The sequence below is a fragment of the Cryptomeria japonica genome, chromosome 3, assembly GCF_030272615.1.
Source record: "Cryptomeria japonica chromosome 3, Sugi_1.0, whole genome shotgun sequence".
Lineage (NCBI taxonomy): Eukaryota > Viridiplantae > Streptophyta > Pinopsida > Cupressales > Cupressaceae > Cryptomeria > Cryptomeria japonica.
The window spans coordinates 469,278,490-469,297,120 of NC_081407.1; positions in this window are offsets into that span (position 1 = coordinate 469,278,490).

Sequence of the window (18,631 nt, forward strand, 5' to 3'; positions counted from 1 at the left end):
AATATATGAGCATCTTAAGGGTAAATCTAAGGCTAATAGGGATGATCCCTTTGTGGAGAATGTCCATATTTATGAGGATTATGATGGCTCTGATTCTAATGAGGATTCTTCTAATCTTCCTCCTAAAAATAAATTGAGGGTTAGTGAAAAAGCTAAAGAAGACATTGAAGAGAATGTTGGTTCTGAGCAAGAGCAGGAGAAGGAGGTGGAAGAAGAGGTGGAGAATGAGCAGGAGAAGGAGGTTGAGGGTGAGGAAGGGGATGAGCAGAGAGAAGAGGATGTTGAAGAGTCAGAGGTGAAGGATAATCCCTATGTTTCGGTTAACAGGGATGATGTTCAACATAACATGGAGGAGGGAAACCCTAGGTCTGAGGATTCTACCCTGGATATGGAGAATGTGAAGTCCTTTCTGAATGCTGCTAGAAACAACAATCTGGAAATGTTCAATTTTTAGAAGTGGGTGATTGATAACATCACTAGCATTCAGGAAAAACAAAGAGAGATGGATTTTAAAATTGAAAATTTGGTTAAGGATATCAACATTAAAGGTAAAGAGGATAATGCAGAGGATACTAGTGCTGTAGAGGATGAAAACGAAATTCCGGATTGGCCGGAAAGTGAGATTATAAAGGGAGACTTGAAGCACCTAGAGGATGTGGTGAGGATTCTCAAAGAAAAGGGTGAGTCTGATAATGGTCTGATAAACAATCGGATTCAAAAAAATAAAGAGTGCTTTGAGAAAATTCATGGAGCATAGTTTGGCTGTGTTGAAGGTGTCCGCTCAAAACATGAATGTTTTGGTTGCTTGCCTGGAGAAGGATAAACAGAATAAAGAAACTGTGATTATTGATGACGAGCCGACTTCTAGTTTTGTTCAACACTCCTCCAGATGCAGAACTAGGTAAAATGCAAGTGAGCTGGAGCTGAAGACCAGAGGTAGACAACAAAGGTAGGAAAATAAAGACCTTAAAGAGGCATCTAATGCAATGATGATGCTGGTCAAGGACGCGGAAGAGACTATAAATATTTTCACCTAAAATGTAATTTTGTTTTAGGTGTGCCAGTCTCTCGCTGGCCTTTTGTTGTTCTTTACTTTGGTTGTTGTCTTTTATGTTGTTCTTTTGCAACCTTTCTCTCTTTGTTATGTTTTCTCTAGTTTCTCTATTGCTTCTCTTTTCGATATGTAAGTGGGTTTTAGGTCCCTTAAAACTTGAATTTCCTTAATAAAAAACAAGAAAAAGTTTGAGCTCAAAGACTCATAGCTATTTCTCATAAAATTTACTTACTTCTAAACTCTGTTAAGAACAAGTGTAAGCACAAAGTCTTACGACTTTTTCCCAATAGAACTTCTACTTTAACTAAATTAATCTCCAATACTTGCATCTCAAAGACTGCAAATCAGATTCGATTAAGTTCTCAAAGAAACACTTGCAAGAAAGGTAATATGGAGCACAAACTCAAGAATGTAGCACAAAGACTCAAAGCTTGAGAAATTTTCTTTTATTCCTTTCAATTCTTCAATTTACACATAAAATCTCAAAGAATTCTTTGCTGCAAATTTGGCGGAGTTTTTGCTTGCTTTCAAAAAGATAAAGATTACAATAGACCCCTCAAGTATTTATAGAAGAGGAGCCTTGAGAAAAAGGTGGGAGGATCCTAACTAACTTGAGAGATTCTCTCAACCACCAAGACTTATTCAAAAACTAACTAAGACTTATTCCAACTATAGTCCTAACTAAACACAACTTGTAGTTGCCTTGCATGTAATTATAAAAGTGCAAGTAAATACTTAACTTGCAATTTACAAAAGGCTTTTAAATGTAACTTGTCAAAAGAAAAACTACAACTAATAGATTACAATTCTAAAAAAATACAACTAAGTGTTGAAAAACACTTAAGCTGTAGCATGTGAAGACATGAATCCTTCGAACTTCTGGATGATCATTCGTAGCTCAGCGGGATCCGGTTCATGGGTGTTCTTGGAAACAACCATGGTCTTCACAATGGTATCATGACATCGAAGAAGCATAGATTTTTTCTTCTCCAAGGTGGACTAGATTTTGTGCAAAAAGGTTTGATGTTTCATTAGAGCCTGAATTGAAGCATCTGAGAATTGTTCTCTCCTCCATTCATTGTGAATCCTCATCTATAGATTTGCAAGAACTTCTTCTTCTGGTATTAGCTCTCCATTTTGACTCATTATGTTGCAAGAAGCCTTCTCACAATGGGAAACAATACCTTGAAATACTTCACCCTAAAATCTCTTTGCATCATCAATCTCCTCAATGAGGGATTTGAGAACAAGGGCTTTATTCTCCAGAAGTTCTTCAAATTCCAAGTGCATGACCCTGGAAGAAATAATGGCATGCTCCTGAAGAACACTCAACTATTGTTGGGGCATGGTGTGCTAGATTGTCAAACTATCTTCAACCCTTTCCAAATTCTATTTGAAAGTGTCAGAGGTATGATTCAATTTCTCTTCAATGGCCTCCAATTGTGACATCATTTGGAAAATGTCTTTCAGCACTTGTGCACATAGATCATGAAGTTGATCCACCCAAGAATCCAATGCTTGTACTTTCTGGGAAGCTCTCCCAACTACACGAATTGGTTCTTGGGAACCAAAAGAACTTGTAGGATTACTCCCTTCACCAGTAGGTTTTGTAATTTTATGAACAACTACAACAAGCTGTCGGTTCTCCTCTTCTAGGTTGTCTTTCTTTGCTAGAAGTTTGTCATACTGCTGCACTAGTGAGGCTACAGATTGCTGGGCATCATGTTTGACCACTTCATGCATTTGTTTGCCCAATTATATCCTTGTAACCTTGTAATTAGTAGCTTACATTTGCTCACGTGGCTTGTCCGCAAGGGGCTCAATAATTTCTGCCACTTTCATCTTATTGCTATCAACAGTTACTCTTGAGATTGTCTTGGCCTTTTTAGCAACCTTGGGCCTAGACTGTTTGAGTTGTTGATAGTCAAAGACATCAGGATAAATTTCCTACTTCTTCCTCTTTGGGGTAAAAGAACTAAGCCATGGAGGTAAAACAACTAGTTCTCCTTGAGTAGCTGCTGAAAGCGAAGGAGAAGCAGTTTCTGTTTGAACAACCATGGTCACCCTGAGAGGAGTATCTGTTTGGATGGCGACCATGGTTTGCTCAGTAATAAATGGGCTTGAAGATTGCCTCGTAAATTCTTCAAAGACATAAGTAGAGGTATCAATCTTTGACAAATGGATACATGCAAGAGTATCCTTGGGAATTTTTAGCACACCCTCTTGTTGATGATCAGGAGGCGGCTAAACTGCTGAAATAGGAATGACATTCTAAGGAGACACTTCCACCATTATGTTAGGAGGAGAAAGAGGTGTCTCAATGGAAACTAGGGAAGGAATCTCATGAGGTGAGTCTAAAGCTAGAGACTTAGGAGCATCATTAGATTGTTGTCCTTCTTTTGGATTGTTAGGATCAATCACATGAACATGAAACCAAGACTTTTCCTTTCCACGAACTGTCGCCTCCTCAGGAGGAAGCACTACTGCCCGACTAACCCGCAATTTGATCCTGGTGCCTGAAGATGATGCACCTTCCTTATTGTCAATCTGAATCTCAGACTTACGTCCAAGAGGTCCCATAGAGTCATATTCTTTTCCAACCTTTATTTTGATGAGTCTAAGACCATTACCTTTAAGCCAAGTGTTGGTGTTGGCAAGAATAGGCTAAAACCTTTCAAGAATGGAAGTGCACTCTTTGTGTGACCATTGGATTAAAGGAAGTGGAGCTTCTTCAATCCTTCGTGAAATATATTCTGGATCAAGCACATGACCATCATCGATCATTCCTTGCCGAATGTCCACCAGGTTCAGATCAATAACCTGCTCAACGGTAAGCCTGCAGTAGTCCATCTTGAGAACCTCCATTTTTGTACGAAGATCTACCCATATATCCTCAATACGATGCACATGCACGAAGGACTTTTTGATCTTTTCCTTCATACCCTGGTAATCAAAATCTGCCCTAGACTTAAACCTTTTGAGTTTAATCTCTTGCATCTTAGTCTCCATAGCTTTGGCTTTGATGAATGTAAAAAGAGAATACCAACCAATATTCAATGGGTTTGTTGTAGAAATCCCCATTTCGACCTTATGTCTAACATACTGATGAGCATGTATAGCCATGATTTGTCTTCCCAACTCCATAAGAATGATCTTATCAGTCGAGTATCTAGGGAGCATGTATGGCTACCCACTATAGCATCTGACTCTCATATAGGTAAAGGTCAAGAATCAAAGAAAAAAACACCCATACTCATTCACTCTTTCCCATGCCTCATATGACACCCTTTTGTTCTTTAGAGTCTTGTCAAACTAGCACATGGAGTAATACCAAAGAATGCAACTTGAACTCTTCTGAAATGCAATCTGTTGGGTCTCAAAGGCAGCTGATCATAATATTCCCATATAGGTATAAGCGAGCGGTCACCCTTGGTAGAAAGACCAAGGAAATGTTTGAGTGATGCTACCAAATACACTAAGTATGAATTCATGTAGAAAGTCATGATGGTAGGGACTGCTGCAAGTTTCTTGCATAAAGCATCACTGATAATCTCTCCCCATGATATATGATGGGATTTCCTTATGAACATGGTAAACTGATACATTCAGGGTTCAAAAACATTGGAGTGTTCAAGACCCATCATCTTGCTGAGGAGAGTTATGATGTCTCCAATTTCCCACTTAAAGTCACAACAGTACAACTTAGCCCACCTTGAGAAGGTGGCTTGTGGCTCATGGATCCACCTATTAATATGATGTTTACAGTCCTTTTCCCTCTTGACATAGTACTCAGCTGCGCTATCCTTTGATATTTCCATATAAACAGGTGTTGGTGGTATTCTGAAGACTTTCTCAATTGTATCTGCATCAAGGCGTATTATTGCTTCACCATCATCATTTTTAATGGTTCTTGTCTCTTTGTCAAAGCGATGGGTGCAAGCGAGAACAAATTTAGGTTCTAGGGCAGGCACTAGAAAAGAGGATGCATGATGGATGTGGATGTCCAATAGTCGTTGCATATTAATATCCTGCAGATCCTCCACTCTCTTGAAAAATTCTGACATGTCCACATGCCCTACCTCCGTATCTTTTATTCGATCCAAAGGAGAGGAAACTTGGGAAGGTGAAAATTCATTTTGATACTTGTCATATTTATACTTCATCTTCTTTGTAATAGGAGAGGATGGTAAATCTGACATTGAAGGACAACCTGGTATACTGCAATGAAGACTTAAAAGTGTTAAGGCAGCATCATAATCAGCTGCAACTAACATTTTTCCTTCTTCAAATGGGAAGAACTCCAACCCTTGTACCTCACGATTTTGTCAGAGAAAGATGGGAAATAAATGGGAATGGTGGAAATTTGACTTTGACCAATTTCGGATCTTGGGGAAAATTTTACAAGTATACAAGCTGGGAAGAGTGCACATGCAATCAGATTTTTAAAACCTGAATGCAAGTATAGGTGTAAAATGGAAAATGGAGAAATGAGTGAAAAATGATATTTAGACTTGTGGGAAATGACGTGAACGGAAAGTATGGATATAAGAAATATGGATGGATAAAAATGGGAAGTTTTTGGGAATGTCATTTCCAAGAAAATGGGAAGAACTTTGGACATGCAATCCGGTTCTAAAAACTCAATTTTAGAAGGCTGGGTATTTTTCAACTTTACAACTTGGATTTTTGACAATAGATGGTTAAATTATTGTAACCATAAGGGAAGAACAATGATTTTCATCCAACTTGTAATCGGGATTTAAAATCCTGAATACAAGTAAAGAGGGAAAATGGGGAAGAACAATGCAATTCAAAAATTGCTTTACAAAGGGGAAAATCTCTCTCACAAAACCGATTTTTGGATTAAAATAAACATATACACAAATTTACAACTAGAAAGGAAAAACAAGAAGACAATAAAACAAGAAAATGAAATAAAGAAAGAAAAGAAATCATACCTTTCTTCAAACTGAAAATGCCTCTTCAAAAAGATGATCAATCTTTGAAAGAAGAATGGAGAACTCTTAAATAGAGATTAAACCGCATTCTAAAACCCTTGCCACGTTTTAGCAAAATGCCTTGGGTAGGAAAACATGGTAACAAATGTAAACTTAGAGGCATAAAAAGTGGTCAATCCTTCATCAAACTACAATGCCTTAAGATGGAAAGCAAAAATGGCTTAGGAGATTGAAGCTTCGTGGAGTTTGGATCCACCAAAACGTGGGTCTTGGAAATCAAGTGGAAAACGGTTTAGCAGAAAATAAGGGTTGAACCATTCACCAATCAAAGGCAACGTGTCCCATAACTCACACAAATCACCTTGCAACAAAAGAGCCTCCTTGCTCCATGAATCTCTCCACAAAAATTGGGAAGAAATTGTGGCAAAATTGGGTTCTTGGGAAAGAAATACAAGTTTCATTTTACATGCAGTAGAGAAAATCGGGTTTTAATTCTCATATTGTAAGTTTAAAATGTTACTTTTCCCTCAACAAGGCAAAATCGGGTTTTAGAAATGCAATTACAAGTTTAAAATTCCCCAATTTGCACTTTATGAAGAAAATCAAGTTTTTTGGGCATAATAGCAAGTTTAAAATTGTCACTTTATTCCATTTCTAAGCAAAATCGGGTTTTGGAGAGAGATATGCAAGTTAAAGGGAAAATAAAATCCCTACAACAATTTTTAATAACTTAACACATGTAATAGGGGTTTAAAATCCCTATTACAAGAAAAAGACAATAAAATAGAGGTTTTAGAAAAGAATGACAAGTTATTTATAAATATGCAATTTAAAATTAACTTGTAACTCATCCAAAAAATCCCTATTATGACTTAAAAAACCAAAAAGAATCGAGGGGGAAATAAAAAGTAAGTTACAAGTTCTTTTTTTAATAAAGTGCACTTGTAATTAGCCAAAAAAATTCCTACAAAGACTAAAACAAAGGAAATCATTAAAACTTGCAATTTGAGGAAAATTTCCCACCTGCAGTCAGGGAGAAAAAACCCGAAATTGAAGGCAAGACATAGAAAACGAACCCAAAAAGCAATGAAATTCGAAACGTGGTTCAAGGATGGACTGAGGATTAATCTAGTCTAGGGATTAGGCGAAATTTTGTCTTGAGAAGCATGCCATAGAGTAAAATTTTCATTTTTTGACAAGAAATTTAAGTAATGGTCCTTCATTTTTGAAAACAAAAATGAGGACAACAACTGGCTCTGACTGGGGAATTATTTCATTTATCCTTCAAGATAATGAAAGAATAGAAACCAGATCTCTAAGTGCCTTCCTCTTATCCATTGGGCCACATAGTCAATCAACGCAAAAACAAACAAACAAAAGACAAAAAGCAAAAAGAAAAAAGAAAAAGACATTATTTACAAGAAGTTACCTTGAACATTCATTCAAAGTAATGCTTCAAATGCTGGCCATTATAGGGCAGCACAAATGGTGTACCATCACGATAAGCCAAGATAAACTATCTTCTCTAGCAATACGGTGAACAATGAAGGGTCCTCACCAAAGATACTCAAATTTTCCATGTAAACCTTTCGGTTCCCTTTGCTTATCCCAGAGCAACACACGATCACCAACTTGGAATCCTCTTTGCTTTGCTTTTTTGTCAAAAAGGACTTTGACTCATTGTTGATGTTGAGCAATCCGGTCCACCACTTGTGTTCTTGTTGGCATTTTGGCACTAAGTTGTCATTGATGTCAACCGACACCATGGATATTCACATGAGTGTGAGCATAAAGAATGAAGGCCTACTGGTAAGGTACATACCGGTCTGAAGGTTGGTTTCTTGTTTATGATGAAGAAGCAAAATGTGAAAGTTGTCACAAACCATTGAGGTGAAGATGTGCTACCGGTATAGTGTGCTCTACCGGTTGACAGAAGAAGAAAGTTATACCGATGAAGGGATGTACTAGTATGTGTTTGTTGGACCAACTGTGTGTTGGTGGGCCATGTCTTAATCGTTGTGATGCCATGTGGAGCAAAGGTGGCAAACATCTTGTGGTCAGTGAAGCCCCATCGACAGGGTCGTTGAAACAGAAAATTGCTATTAATGAAGCTGCCACAAATCATGGGATTGTATTTGGTTGTTGCGGCTCGAGGAAGAAAGAACAACAGAGAAAGGTCAGGGAGTAGTTGGCACCTGAATCAATGCAAAGGAAATCTGATTCAGGAAGTCCTCGAAAAGGAAACTACTAAAGCACTTCATGTGTCGCCTGATTTCAAGGAAGAAGATCAGATTCAAGATTGCCATTTCCAAAAAATGTGTGTTGGATAATGGAAACCGTGTATAGGTGCATCCTTGAAGGACAGGTGATTGATCCAAGGCAGGCGAGATTGGATCTCATGAAGATCGTGTCGAAAAAAAAAAACCCTTACTGCCCCGAAGTTGAATTCTATTCTGGAGGGAAATCACGTGATAAGAGATGAGAGATCAAGATAGAACAGGTTGATGTTGTGAAGAACAAGAAGATAAAAGAGAGTGAGCAAGGAGAAGGATTTATATCCTTAGAAAGATTTCTAAGGAAGTTGCAGTGTGCATGAGCAAGCATACTGGTAAGAGAATTCTACCGGCAGAACTATAGTCTTGCAGTTGAGTCTAACCGGTAGGGTGTGGCAGAGCAGGCAACATCCAAGTGTGACATAGTGTGTTGAGAGACTATGTGAGAGAGGGAGAGAAAGATAACAGAGGCTGAGAATCAGAGATAGTAATCTCACAACCGGTAGTGTGAGATTCAGTGGAGGGAAAAAGACTGTCAATCGACAAAGAGTTATTTGTTCAAAGAGTTTCAGAATTCATTTGCAACAAGAAGTCTTAATTGTATTCAAATAGTATTTCAATATACATCGCCAAGTTGAAGCTTGGTGCAGGGGTTGGTGCTCCTTGGGTTGGTGCCCTAAATCTTTGTAAGTCAATGTTTTACCTGTGAGGTTGGATTGGAGTAGTAGTCTCCAACAACTTTTCTCACCGAGGTTTTTCCCATATTGGGTTTTCCTCATAAATCTGGTGTTGTGAGTTACATTTGCGTGAATGTTCTTTTTGGCCTTCTCTCTTGTATTACCGGTATGATTGTTTAGTGGTTAAGTGTATAAATGATATTCTGAAGTTAGATCAAAATTTGATAAAGCTTAGAAACCACTTATTCACCCCCCTTTCAGTGGTATTCTGTATTCAACAATTGGTATTAGAGCCAAGTTCCCAGTTATCTTTAAACCTTGGGTAGATTCTAGACTTTGAACACAATGGCAAGAAGTGATTCTGCTTCCTCAAAAGCCCCCATGTTTGATTGATCCAAATATGCCTTTTGGAGTAGAAGAATAGAAACCTATACTTCCTCTCTTGGTTTTGATGTGTGGATGTCGGTCAAGAATGGGTATGTTGTTCCTAATGCTCCTCCCACTGATCCAGATGCAAAAAGAGAGTATGAGAATAATACAAAGGCAAAATATGCTATCTTGAGTGGACTGCCCGATAATGAATTTGTCAAAGTCATGCACTGTGTTTCAGCAAAGGAGACTTGGGACAAATTGCAGATGTTGTTTGAAGGAGATGCAAAAGTCAAAGAAGCCAAGCTGCAAACACTAAGGGGCCAACTTGATAGCATCAAAATGAAAGACGATGAAAAGATTGTAGACTATCTTCACAAATTTGATGAAACTATAAATACTATTAGAGGACTTGGAGAAGAGATTGCAGATGAGATTCTTGTCAAGAAGATACTTAGATCTCTCACTCCCAAATATTATACTAAGGTGTCAACTATAGAAGAAGCCAAGGATCTGAAGACTTTTACAATGGATGAGTTATTTGGTTCTCTGACAGCTTGCAAGATGAGAACAACCAGTGATACTTCCTCAAGGAAAGAAGAAACATTCAACATCACCAAAAAGGGCAAAGAAACTGCTATTCATAAAGAATCCAGTGAAGACTGATGCAAAAGTAGCAAACTTTGTCAGGAAGCTCAAAAGAGGATCCAGCCAGTACAAAGGAAATATACCACTTAAATGCTTCAACTGTGGGAAGGTAGGACACTTCACTGCAAATTGTCCTCACAAAGAAACTGGTGGAGATGAGTCAAGAGAGTTCAAAAGATCTGCTGGAAAAGACAGAGAAAGGAATGACTACTGGCAGGGAAGGAGACGCTACCAGAACTAGAACAACCTATATACCATTGAGGATGACACAACATATGACAAGAATGCATCAGAAGATGATTACCATGAGAATGATAGAAAATTCAATCTCTTCATGGCACTTGATAGCCTAGTTGATGAAGATGAGGAAGAAGAGGATATTGAAGCTAAAGTAGATTTGGAGAGTGAACTTATCAGTGCGCTTGAAGAATTGAGAAAAACAAGAAGAGAACTCAAGAGGGTTAAGCTTGTTGCAGTAGATGAACAAGATCTCTTGAAGCAGTCTCTGGATGAGTCTGGTCAAGTCATATCTGACTTGAAACTGCAGCTGGAAGAAACTAAGAGGATTTGTGAAGCTACAGCCTCTGATCTGACCAAGAAAGAAAAGGAGCATCAAGAGATGGAAGCATAAATAGTAAAGCTCAAAAAGGAGATTGAAGAAAGTAAGGAAGAAATAAAAATAAGGAGCACGTATGAAGGCAACACTGAGGCCTTAGACAAGATGTTGAGCAAACAAAAGAAATCCAAAGACACAGGTGGCTTAGGATTTGAAGAAGGTCAAAGTTCAACCCACAAAGATAATTCTGGAAAAGAAATAATGTTCACCTCTTCAATTAAAGGTGAAGAAAAGAAGATATTCACTGTAGGCAAGGATACCGACAAAAAGACATATGCAGATGTTGTTGGAAATCACCATTCAAATTAGTATACAACAATGAACCGGAGGTCACACTTCTTGTACCAACATGCAGACCCAAGGAGAAATGCAAGACTTGACCATGAAGGATTCACCAGACTCAACAACATGAAGGAAATATCCCCAATGAGACAGTTCCATTCAGGACCAAGACAACCTAACCGATATGTTTCAAACTTTCATGGTTACTGTTATTGGTATATCAAATTTGGGTACAAAATAGTTGACTGTAGGTTAATCAATAAGCCATCTATGAGTTATGAAAGCATAAATCCATTTAATGCACTTTGGGATGTGAATGGTGTCTGCTATCAGTGCAATGGATATGGTCATAAGAGTTCTATTTGTAGGAAGAATAAACTAGTACCCTACAATAATTTCAAGGACGCCCCATTAAATGAAAATGTAAAATGCTATAACTGTCAAGAATTTGGACACATAGCTAATTTATGCAAAAATAGGAAGATCAAGCAGATGAAGGCAAATTTGGATCAAGAGCTGGTAACTAAACCCGAGCTCAATATAGCAGTTGACAAGAAGAAGGAAATCAAACCAGTTTGGGTTGAGAAAGAAAAGGAAAAGGCAGAATCAAGTCTCATAGTACAGACTGCCTTGCATGCTGAAAAGAAAAATCTACGGGTGGTAGATAGTGGTTGTTCAAACCATATGACTGGTGACAAAAAGAAATTCATTAAACTTGAAGACTGGAATGGTGGATTAGTAAGGTTTGGAGACAATCCCTCCATCAAAATAAAGGGAAAAAGAACTCTAAGCATTGATGGAAAATGGAAGGCACATGATGTATATTATTTGGAAGGCCTAAAGCATAATATGTTGAGTGTGAGTAGGATGTGTGACAAAGGTTACAAATTCACCTTTGACTCAACCGTTTCCCAGATAAAGAAAGACAATACCAGTTATGTTGTGGCAGAAGGAAAGATAACAGATGGAAATGTTTATAATTTGAAGGAATGCTATGAGTCCCAATGTATGCTAGGACAAGTAGATGAAATTTGGTTGTGGCACTGAAGATTAGGCCACATAAATTTTGATAACCTAGTTGTAGTAAGCAAAAAGGGGCGTGTGAGGAATATTCCACCCATCATCAAGCCGATAAACACATTTTGTGATGAATGTGTAAAAGGTAAGCAAACTAGAGTGAGTTTCAAGACAAAAGAGAACAACACCTCAAGACCACTTGAAATCGTGCATACAGATCTATGTGGTCCAACTAGAACAAGAGCACTTGCCGGTGAAAGATACTTTATGCTCTTCATTGATGACTACTCAAGAATGACATGGGTCACCTTTCGGCAAGATAAATCACAAACATTTGAAAGATTCAAGATCTTTCAGAAGATGGTGGAAAAGGAAAGTGGGTACAGACTAAAATGCCTAAGATCAGATAGGGGTGGAGAGTTTACATCAAATGAAATTGAAGATTATTGTGAAAAACATGGAATTAGAAGGTAATACTCTACTCCTAGGACACCACAGTAAAATGGTTTGGTATAAAGTAATAACAGGACAGTCAAGGAGATGGTCAGAACCATGTTAAATGAGGCCAGTCTGTCGGGACACATATTGGAAATAAGTTGTTCATACTGCTGCATATACCTTGAACTGGGTTTAATTAAGAACAAACAATAGGATGACACCTTATGAGTTGTGGTATGACCAGAAGCCATCAGTCAAATACTTCAAAGTATTTGGAAGCAAGTGATTTATCAAGAAAGATATGGATGGTCTAGGAAGTTTTGACTCCAGGAGTGATGAAGGAATCTTCCTTGGTTACTCATCTAATAGAAAAGCCTACAAATGCGACAATAAAAGACTAAGAAGAGTTGTTGAGAGTGTGCATGTAAAAGTTGATGAAGATATGCACAAAGGATGTCAACCATAGGTTAACCGGTATGATGACTCTGGTGATGAACATGATGAAGTTCAGTCAGATACTGAACCAGAGGTAGCATCCAAGAAGGCCCCCAACCAATATGTACAGTTGAATCAACCGGAAGAGCAAATTTTGGGAAATATGAGCGATGGTGTGCAGACTAGAAGAAGACTTGCCCAGAATGTTGAACAAGTCAACCTATGCCTCATGACTGAAGTTGAACCCAAAACATTCAATGAGGCCAGTAAAAGATAAGAATGGATGGATGCCATGGAAGAGGAACTACACCAGATTGAGAAGAACAAGACTTGGGAATTAGTCTCTAGACCAAAAGACAAGAACATCATTGGCACAAAATGGGTATACCAAAATAAGATGAATGAAGAAGGTAAGATTGTTAAGCATAAAGATAGACTAGTGTGCAAAGGATACTCTCAGGTAGAGGGAATTGACTTTGAAGAAACATTTGCATTGGTAGCTAGATCAGAAGCAATTAGAATGTTTCTAGCCTTCTCTGCCTTAAAAGGTTATAAAGTATGCCAAATGGATGTAAAATTTTCTTTTCTAAATGGAAATTTGGAAGAAGTGTACATGGAGCAACCGAAAGGGTTTCTGCTACATGATGATGAGACATTTGTTTGCAGGTTGAAGAAGGCCTTGTATGATCTAAAGCAAGCTCTTAGAGCATGGTATTCAAGATTAGATTAGTACCTAAAGGAGCAAGGATTCAAAAAGGAGAGTGTAGATAGAAATTTGTACATAAAGAAAGATGAGAACCACATGATCATTGTGGTTGTGTATGTAGATGACATTATCTTTGGAGGCAACAAGGACACTCCCTGCAAAGAATTTGCTGATTAAATGCTATCAGAATTTGAGATGTCAATTCTTGATGAATTGACATACTTCTTTGGGTTGCAGATATTATAGCAAGATAAAGGAATATTTTTCTCACAAGTCAAGTATGCAAAGGAGATGCTAAAGAAATTCCAACTAGAAGATTGTAAACCGGTAAGTACCCCCATGGTGACAGGTAGCAAATTGAGCAAGAATGATGAATCTCCGGCGGTGGATCAGAATCTATACATATCCATGATAGGAAGTCTACTGTATCTAACTGCTTCAAGACCAGATATAGTTCAGGCAGTATGCATGGTGGCCAGATTCCAAGCTGCACCAAAGCAGTCACATATGAATGTTGTTAGTAGAATTTTTAGGTATCTACAAGGAATGCTCAACTATGGTTTGTGGTATCCTAAACAAGGAGATTTCATCTTGGAAGCATACATTGATGCTGATTGAGCAGGATGCATTGATGATCGAAAGAGCACAAGTGGTGGTGCATTCTTTCTAGGTGACCGGCTGGTCTCATGGCATAGCAAGAAGCAGAACTCGGTCTCTCTATCTACTGCTGAAGCTAAATACATTGTTGTTGCTACATGCTGCTCTTAGGTGCTTTGGATGAAGCAGACTCTCAAAGACATATAGGTGGACATCACTGATCCTATTCTCATCCAGTGTGACAATTCAAGTGCAATCAACATATCAAATAATCCAATCATGCATTCCCAAACAAAGCACATTGCTATCAAGTATCACTTTCTTAGAGAGAAGGTTGAAGGACAAGAGGTAAGGATGGATTATGTTCCTACTGGTAAACAAGTAGCAGACATTTTCACCAAACCATTATTGGTAAGAACTTTTCAGTACCTCCAACACAAGTTGGGAGTTGTGTCATCTATCTAGGTAGGCTTTATGTGGCTCAGGGGGAGCTTGGTATGGATCAAAGGGGGAGAGAACATTACCCTTTGTCATTGTGTCAAAGGGGGAGAGAACATTACCCTTTGTCATTGTGTCAAAGGGGGAGAAATGTACCGGTATGAAGTGTATCGTGAGAAGTTGACATCAATGCCAAAGGGGGAGATTGTTGGCATTTTGGCACTAAGTTGTCATTGATGTCAACTGACATGATGGATATTCACATGAGTGTGACCATAAAGAATGAAGGCCTACTAGTAAGGTACATACCAGTCTGAAGTTTGGTTGCTTGTTTATGATGAAGAAGCAAAATGTGAAAGTTGTCACAAACCACTGAGGTGAAGATGTGCTACTGGTATAGTGTGCTCTACCGGTTGACAAAAGAAGAAATTTCTACCAACAAAGGGATGTACCAGTATGTGTTTGCTGGACCGACTGTGTGTTGGTGGGCCATGTCTTAATCATTGTGATGCCATGTGGAGTAGAGGTGGCAAACATGTTGTGGTCGGTGAAGCTCCATTGACAGGGTCATTGAAACAGAAAATCGCTATTAATGAAGAAGCCAAAAATCATAGGATTGTCTCTGGCTGTTGCGGGTCGAGGAAGAAAGAACAATAGCGAAAGATCAGGGAGTAGTTGGTGCCTGAATCAATGCAAAGGAAATATGATCCAGGAAGTCCTCAAAAAGGAAACTACTGAAGCACTTTGACTGATTTCAAGGCAAAAGATCAGATTCAAGATTGCAATTTCCATAAAATGTGCATTGGATAATGGAAACCATGTATAGGTGCATCCTTGAAGGAAAGCTGATTGATCCAAGATTGGCGGGATTGGATCTCATGAAGATCATGTCAGATAAAGAAAACCCTTACCGCTCTGGAGTTTGAATTGCGTTCTGGTAGGAAATCACGTGATAAGAGATGAGAGCTCAAGATAGAATAGGTTGATGCTATGAAGAAGGAGAAGAGAAGAGAGAGTGAGCAAGGAGAAGGATTTCTAGCCTTAGAAAGAGTTCTAAGGATTTTGAAGTAGAAAGGAATGACTATGTGGCTATACCATCCCTGTAGTAGATGGTTCCTTTGCATGTTGAACATCTGTCTACATAGCCCTACCCACATGGACATCCTGAGGTAGGGTCTCCATATGATCTCACCCACTGTGAATTTATGAATGCTTAATCTCCAATACAGGAGATCGCCAAATCGCCACTCACGGGTAAGAGTTTAAGCATATGCCCTAGGCTGCTCTAGGACTATCTCTATAGGGACTCCACTAGGTCTAGTGCATGTGATGTGCTCAAAATCCACACCTATAGTAGTGTGCAAGTCATAAGGTTGCATCCCTGTCCGAACACATACTCTCCAAGGTCATGATAGATATGTGCAAACATACTCCGACCCCAAGAGTATACTCTCCCATGTCTCTCCATAGCTCGTATAGTGTAGATGAGTCCTCCGTGCATATGTGTGCCACACCCATTGGGGCACACAAATATTGCAAGGGTCGCAATCATGAGTCGCCTCACCAATGGAACCTGGCCTGTAGGGTGTAGGAGCTAGCTGACCATAATGCGACCCTTCATCTTGCTGTTTATCACTCTCCCCACAATGTATGCCTGCTCTCTCCTGTAATCCTCCACTATGTGGTTGGATCGATATCTGACAGTCTCTCCTCTAATGGGTAGGCACAAAATGCGGTATACATCCTCTAGGGTGACCATCATCTCCCCCATTAGTAGTAAGAATGTTGAGGTATTTGCATCCCACCTCTCCATCAGCGCCATCAGCATAGCAGAATGGAATCAGATGGCCGACATGGTCATCACATCCCACAAACCCACTATGTTAGGGTTTCAAGCAGATCCAAAGCAAATATGAACTAACAATTATATGAAGATCTAAATACAAAAGATAAAGAAATAAAATAGGACACAGATAACACAGAGATTTAACGTGGTTCACCCAGAATGGGTTACGTCCACCATACATAGTCGTCCAATCTTTCTTATTATCCAGCAAAAACAGTACATAAACCTCCCAATGCCTTAAGCATCCCAGCCGCTTATAACATGTGTTTTTAGGGCAACAAACAAAGTCAGCCTTTTTAGGGTTTTATTACAATGTTGGTTTTCATCAACAAAAAACATCCAAAAAAAAATTTCTCGGGGGCTGCCGCCCTCAAACCCCCACAGCGGGCTACCGCCCGCGTTCCCAGGGCTCAGCCCGGCCCCGGACCCAGGCGAGAATACGTGTTGAGTGTATAGTACTTTGCTAATCAGTCACCACATATCAACACACTACATGTAGCAAATCCCTCTCTCCTATTATCAGTCTCGGGATCTTCTCTTGAAGGCTTCGAAAGGTGAGGCCAACGATATGCTCGTGGATGTAAGGTAGTGTCTGCAAAATGCAAAGAAATCTCTCATTAGTAACCGGTCAATCATCTGCCATCATCTAATCAAAGTAATCATTCTATCATTCCTATTATTCATTGCCTAATCTAGTGTCAACGTTGGTCACCCTGTACAGGGAGTAGGGCGCCCTGTATGGACCATGGCACCCTACTAGTACCATGGCGCCCAGAGGGTACCATGGCACCCTAGGAGGACCAGGGCACCTTAGGACCCCTAGGTGTCCAAAGGGTGGGCCCCGACCCAAACTAGGCAATGACATCATCACTTCTGAAAACTGTGAAAACATGACAAAGTTAAATGCAATCAACGAGAAGTCAACTCACCTGATCTAGCGTTGGCTGACTAGTACAGATTGGTGCGGGATCTCCATCTGCATGGGTCACTCAAGTTGGCGTCGAGGAATGATGGCTTGTATATGTGCTCCTTTGTAGTGAATAGTGACAAAAAGTTAGAAAGTGACAAATGAAGGTGTCATTTTCATATTTATGTATTATGCATTTTTTGGACTTTATGTTTTTAAGTTAAAACCCTAATTTCTACACTTTTTCTTCAATCTATCATATCTTGAGCTAGGAAGCTCTGATTCTTGCATCGTCTGTGGCATTGGAATAATGAGTTTTCCCTCTCACTCCACATTAGTTCCATAATGCGCTTGGATGATTAATCAAGCCTTGTTATGAACTTTCTTCATCATAATCTTTATAACAATTCAATGTGGAAAACATGATACCTTGTTTCATCTCACAAATAAGCAAGTCGAAACAGGGGGAGAATATAACTACCTGCAAATTTAATCACCTTCCTTAGTAAGAATTAGGTGATTTTGCGATCTAACATATGGTTTTGTAGGGTGTAGTTCCTAACTGTTTACTACAGATACCAATGGGGGCTTCGTTCGACAACTTATGGATATATCCTTTTTCAAATGATGTTTACTTTTCTATACTTTAGCTTTCATATGCACATAGTTTCGTATGACCCCTAAAGTGAGGGATAAATGTAGTGTCATAAATTTTACAGCCTTGCCATGGTGGTACAATTTCACACTTAGGTTAGCACCCGCCTTAGTGTGTCTTGCATCTTGCATTTCCCATTCCCCTTTAAGCATTTAATTAATTAATTTAATTAAATCTAAGGTCTTGTCTCATCACTTTACACATTACAAAGTTGGGCCCTTTACCCTAAGTGTGCCCCTTTTCATATTATTCCTTCAATGAATCATTTAATCATAAACCCTAATTATGTCTCATTTTGACCGTTTAGGCCCGATTTCACATCTCAAAACATCTCAAAATCAACTGTAACTTTGGGATGCACTCTAATATCATCATATCTAATGGCCTTGAAAATTCAGTGAAAAGTTGGTCAGACGGTGGTGGGAATGCACATAGTCCATGACTTTTTTCTTGAAATTTCAAGAGAACAATCCTATGATATGAAAATTCTTAACCCCAAAATATCAGCAGGAAATTCAAATCCTAGGTCGGGCTAAACATGGAATTAAGATCCCGGGTTTCATACTTAAGAGCTCTCTTTCTTCATATGAAGGGGTCTTCTTCTAAGAATCTAAGAGGAGTTTTTGGAGTATTAGAGCCTTCTTTGCAGTGAAAGAGTAGATCTTTGAAGTCTTCAACAACATCCAAAATTCATCCATCAAACATTCATTAAGCA